The sequence below is a fragment of the Camellia sinensis genome, chromosome 14 (genome assembly GCF_055761805.1).
Source record: "Camellia sinensis isolate YWXY chromosome 14, ASM5576180v1, whole genome shotgun sequence".
Lineage (NCBI taxonomy): Eukaryota > Viridiplantae > Streptophyta > Magnoliopsida > Ericales > Theaceae > Camellia > Camellia sinensis.
Window position 1 is genome coordinate 69458484 of NC_138974.1, and position 6126 is coordinate 69464609.

Below are 6126 nucleotides of genomic sequence, written 5' to 3' on the forward strand. Positions count from 1 at the left end.
ATTTCACATGTGAACATATCACTAAAAAGTCAAAAAGTCTATCCTAAATCAGATTTTTTAGTACCAAGTTAAAAAAGTAAAAAAGTCAACTTACTTCTCAAACAAATCCTAAGAACATGAGTATCAGCCTCTTCAAAATTTTAGTCAAATTATAACTTAAAAAACCATTTTTCTATTTTAACTAGTCACCCACTATATCAAACTCTCTATTTTAATTTAATCCTATTAAAAAATATTTGTTATTCTTTTTTTTTTTTATAAAAAAATTGATAAGCTATCAATCAAACAATTCTTATGTTTTATAAAAGGTAAAACTGGAGGAAATGTAAAAAATAAATAAATAAATAAAATAAAAATAAAAATAAATTTGCTGTTGATCGGTTGATCGGCCGAACGTCCGGCCAGACTTCCGGACGGATGTCCAGTTACACCCAAATCAAGTGTTTTAACGATGAACAGTTCCTCGTTTCATCAGACGAGTTACTGTAGCAAATTTAACAAAACATTAATTTATAAAAAATTTATTAAGGCTGATGAATGAAGAATTTGATACCGATGCTCTCTACAATAGTTTCAAATGCGGATGCTCTAAGTGTACTAAACGACTTTTCAAGTACAAATAGAATCACCCATTGGATATGGGTTATTTTAAAAAGATGATTAAAAGTTAATTTTTTTTAAACTTTTTTTTTTTACTTTTACAAAAAAAAAATATATGGAATAATGTGATCTCAAATAAATTAAAAGTTACATTATGAAAAAAATAAGATTAGGGATCATTAAAAAAATATCATGAAATACATTATGAAAATTTTTTATTTTTTAATTAGTGTGTGGTATTTTATTTTATGTATAATCCAAATATAAAAATGGGCAAATTATACTAATGGTCCCTATAGTTTAGGCTTTGTCTCACTTTGGTCCTGACTTTTCAATTGTGACACATTTAATCATGAAATTTGAATCTTGTCCAAATAAGGATAATTGAAAATATCATTGTTCAATTTGAAAAGTAAAATTGTCAATTTAATAAAATATAAACTAATTTGACAAAAATAAATGTCAAAAAAATATTTTTAAATTTTTAAAAATTATTTCCACCCACTCAAGATAAAATTATGTAAAACTAATAAATCTTTTAAATATTTATTTATTTATTTATTTTACTAAATTAATTTTTATTATGTGTAATGAGTAGTTGTTTTATTTTCATTAAATTAGTTTTTATTTTTTCAAAAATCAAATATGACAGAAAATTTTAATCTCATTATTAAACCAATTCATGAAATCAAAAAATCCAAAACTAAAAATATTTCATATATTAATATATCTATTACATATTAAAAGCCTAATAATTATCCATTACATGATCATTATCCAAGCACATAATAAAAATTAATTTTTTATAAAAAAACTAAATGTCCAAACAATTTATTAATTGTACATAATGTTATCTTTGGTAGGTAGAAATATTTTTTAAATTTTTTTTAAAAAAAATTGACATTTTATTTTTGTCAAATTAATTTATGTTTTATTAAATTGATGACTTTCCTTGAAATTGAAAAATGGTATTTTTAAATATCATTATTTAAAATAAAATTCAAAATTTAAAATCAAATATATCACAATTAAAAAATTAAAGACTAAAATGACACAAACCTAACTATAGATACTATTAATTTAATTCCCTTTATAAAAAAAAAAAAAATTCATAATCATTTTTTTTCATGATCATAGCATTACCCCTCCAAATCTCCCTCCAATCCTTCCAAACAAACATCCCAAGAGGGTCTCTCTCCTTCACAAACCCTAGAATTCTCCAATTCTATGACCAAAACTCGAATCTCATCTCCAACCATCAATGGCACGCCCTTCCCTTCACTCTCTCGCCATGGCCTCCACCGCATACTCATCGCCACCAGAGTCAAGTTCAGCTTCCACGAGCTTCCTCCAATATACTCCGTCGACTCTATTGGTTTTATCTCTGACGCCATGGAAGTTGTTTTAAAGGTAAAATTGTTGTAGCTGTAGTGCTTCTATTAACTCAACCAATGCGTTAATATACTACTTCATTTGTTCTATGGTTTTAGCATTAAGCTCTGTGTATTTGTATAAATGCTTACAAATTTACGTTATTATTATTATTTGTCAATTCAAATGGATGAAATTGTTTATCCAATTTCATCCTGGTATGATTAAGTACTGGATAATACTCTGTCCCAAAATTCATAGAGTAAATAAAAAGTCTAGTAACTCATTCTTTACTCAAATTAGAGGGTGCTATAATTTGAGTAAAGATAGCATAATTGACATGAGTGTGAGAACTATTTACTTATAATTTGTTTCGCTGTCTGTGCTTTCATGTAAGATGTCCACCTGATTGAACAAGTTTTCAACTGTCTTTTGAGCTTATAATTTAATTGTGGCTTGGGATAGGGTAGCTGTTGTGGGTTGTTACACATCTGTAGTTTTTTTATGCATCGTGTTCATTTATGTGTGCCTCTATCACTGGAGTCCAGTGTCCCTTTCCCCACCCAACCCCTCCTTGTTCTAGGTTTCCATTCCAACGTTTTCCTTTTTATCACATCTGCTTGGCGCTCATAAATTTATATGATTCGAATGCATGTCAACGGCTTATTTAATGTTGTGTTTAACAGGATGTTTACCTACTTTGGCTACAATACCAGTCTGGATTGGTTTATATCAAGCTCTTTTAAATGTGGCAAATGAGGTTGTTAAATCTTTGGCTTTTAAACAATGTTGATGGAATTTTTTTTTAAATGCAGAATAAATAGTTTATTGCTGATTTTTCACATCATCTTTACTCAAAGGGACTGCTGACAGAAGGTTTCTTTTGGATCCCCTCTTTCGAAGGCCCAACTACAATAGCTGCTTGATAAAGTGGAGCTGGAATTTCCTGGCTTATTCCGTTTGTGGTAATTACACCATGTTCTTTATTCATTGTCTTTGTTGTTTCTTTTATCTATATTTTGAATTTTATTTCTTTGACATCATTTTTTATGTTGACGTCCCTTATCATGCATGCTTTATTCCGAACACTTGAAAGGAACCAACATAACTATATGTTCATCTGTTGAAACGTTTTGGCTTGAAGAACGTTGTTCAGTGACAAAGGCATGGACTAGGAGAATCTTTTGTTTTTCACCAACTCTCATCGGTACAGAACAAAAGTTCATTTGTAGATGACACCATCTTCTTCTGTTCTGCTGCCATTAATATCTTGATCAAATCCATTATTTAGTTGGAGATTATTTCAGCCATGTAGATCAACCTAGGGTAGATCATTGATTGGCAGGTAGGATTTACATCCTGTATAGGGACAGATAGGATGCGGATAAGTTCTTAACTTTATTTCATTTGTTCATTATACGGTACAGAGGACTGATTTTGTTGCAGTAAATGAGTGTGCTGTAAATGTGAGTATGAATTTCTTAATTTTCATGTCCCAAAAAAAAAAAGCTTTAAGAGGATTTTGACACTGGTTGAAAGATGTAACTAGAGATATCTACATGAACTCAGGGACTAGATTTCTTACATAATGGAAAATAGAGTAAACTCTCAACTTTATAAACTCCACAATAAATGAAATATTACAAATTCAAAGTTTTCTGCAGGACGGGAAGGTTTTGGAAGAGGTTTATGCTTCTAATGGAAGTAAACCAGTTCCAAATTATTCTAGGCCAAGGAGTAAGCCATTGAAGTGGAATCGTGCAGTATGAAAATGTATACTTATTTGAGAGTAGATACAGCGAGTCCTGTATATTTGAACAAAATGTATCTTAGTCAATATATGGCGGCCATTTTTATTTTGTCTAATTCACATGGTCCTGCTTGCACAAATGTTGAAAATTACTTATTGAAAAGGCCCAGCATAGTATTTGGAACAAGTTGTGGATACTTGTATCAAGCCCGATACTTGGTAAGCCCTACGGGTGCCACATCACCAATACCCTACCCACGTGGCAGACCAATAAGGCAACACGTGGGCACGTCATATGTTTGATACATGGCGAGCCCTACAGGTGCCACGTGCCAAGGCACCACGCAAAACCAAGACTATATACTTCGCCTAAGTGGGAGCATACATATAAGCCCAAACATATCTAAATATGAAGCGCCCTGCAACAGGCAGCACCATGGCCTCGCAGGGCCCATGGTCTTTCATACGTCTCTCTAAGACCAAACAACAATATAATTAGTCCTCGGTTCACTTGGACGTGGATTGATAAACACTAGTTCTCCTAAACATTGAGATAGGCCTGCGGCCTATTCTCCTACTTGGTCGCTTGGAAGCAAGCCCCTGACTCTCCTAAACACTGAGGTGGGCCCTGGCCCATTCACCTACTTGGATGCCTGAGTTGGGAGTAGGACCCAGGCATTACTGCTCGAGATCATCAAAGGATATTGGATTGGCGACTTAGGTCATGGGATGGTCGAGATGGTTGACTTCTTGCTAAGACAACTCCATCTCGACCAGGCTTGGAGAAGAGACAACAACGACCTTACATTCATGTCATTCGATGTATATACGAAACGTTACTTTTTGCCTACCATGAAACGTTGCTCTCTACCTGTCGTCAAGCCACAGACGACAGAAGGGCTTATATTACTTCTGGCAGAATTGAGGAGAACGAGCCTTCTGTTTAACAATTTGCTTGGGCTCCAATACTCCTGTGGCCTATATAACGTATCGTATATGCAGCAAGACACCACACAATAACACAACTCCATAATTCTAACACACTAAGTCTCACACTTAAGCACCCTCTCTCATACTCTACATCAGTGTTCAAGGTCCATCACTGCCAACCTCTCCCTCTCCAAGCTCGCCTTGACTTCCTCCTCTCCACATCCGGTGATCTCAAGCCATTAAAGTGCCCGCCATCTTCCTAGACTGCCTCTAACCACACCTCTCACCCACACAAGTCAAGAGTTTTTGCACTCTTTTAGGAAACCAATTGTTGAACCATAAATCCTAGCATTAGATTTAAGTGGCGACTCATAGCTCTTGAATACTTTGAGGAGTTGAATTTTATGTCCTGCATTGTTTTATTAGAAAGTTCATCCCTACTTACTAGCTTCCATTATATGAGGGTCTTGGGAGGTGTAGATTTGAATTTGATATAAATCTTAATATTTGGCATAATATGCACAAAGTGGTTATCCTAAGACTTAAAACCCACAAACTCACACTCGGCATCTATAGTTATGATCCGGTGCTTTTTTTATTATATGAAAAGAATAAAAGAAAGAAATATATTTTATCTGGATGGATATTGCAGTCTGCAAAGTTGAACTTTCCCATGCTTAGCAACTGTAGCTTGAGCAAAGACACTTTCTCTGGAGTGGGACTAGAACCTTGCAACTCCTTTGTGAGTAGAGTAGCAAGAGGTACACATTTGTTCAAACATGATGAGAAGCTGAAACACATGAACCCCCTGGCCTTTCAAAATCAGCGGGCAGTGAATAATCCTAGCTCGTGCAGAACCTTTTTGCAAGTATATGAAGATTTGCAATTCAAAATCAATAGTTTATTTCTTGAATGTGGCCTGGTAGGGACTCGACTTTATTTTATTTTTTTTGTTTTACAAAATATGTTAGGAGCCATTATATTTTGTTTTAAATAATATGAGGAGTTTATGCTGGGACATCTATTGTGTGAAGGGTGAAGGAATTTGAGTTCTTTCTAGTTATCATTGCATGGGTGATGAAATTCACGAGTCTGCTACTACTTTCTTATGAGTGTATGTTGTCGGCACCTATGTTACACGGACTCGGGTGCGGGTATTGGGTGCGGGTACGTATCTAGGGGTCGGGTACTTCAAAATTAAAAATTGAGGATACGTGGATACGGATCCAAACGAGGATACGGGTACGGGGATACGTTAAATATTTAATTTTTAAAATATATTTATTATATAAAGATAAGTTAAATAGTTATTTTTTAAATATATTTATTATTTTTATCTTATGTATTACTTTTATTGATAATTTTTCTGATTTATCTATATAATTTTTTTTTTTACTTTTAATTGACATATATATTATAAATAACAAAAATATAATAAATAAGGAATAAATATTTTTTTTAATACATATTAATTA

The 6126-nt window shown here is 33.2% G+C and overlaps 1 non-coding gene across 3 annotated transcripts; it reads left to right on the plus strand.

Moving 5' to 3' along the window:
• Positions 1-1744: 1744 nt before the first annotated feature.
• Positions 1745-5667, plus strand: LOC114277574 (uncharacterized). Of its 3 annotated transcripts, none has more exons than XR_003634641.2 (3): positions 1745-2010; positions 2787-2936; positions 3068-3456. It is a non-coding gene; the product is annotated as an uncharacterized LOC114277574 (transcript). The 3 variants fall into 3 exon arrangements; XR_003634640.2 differs by lacking the exon at positions 3068-3456 and adding an exon at positions 3636-3837 and having other exon boundaries at positions 1760-2010; XR_014351119.1 differs by lacking the exon at positions 3068-3456 and adding an exon at positions 5304-5667 and having other exon boundaries at positions 1778-2010.
• The last annotated feature ends 459 nt before the right edge of the window (positions 5668-6126 follow it).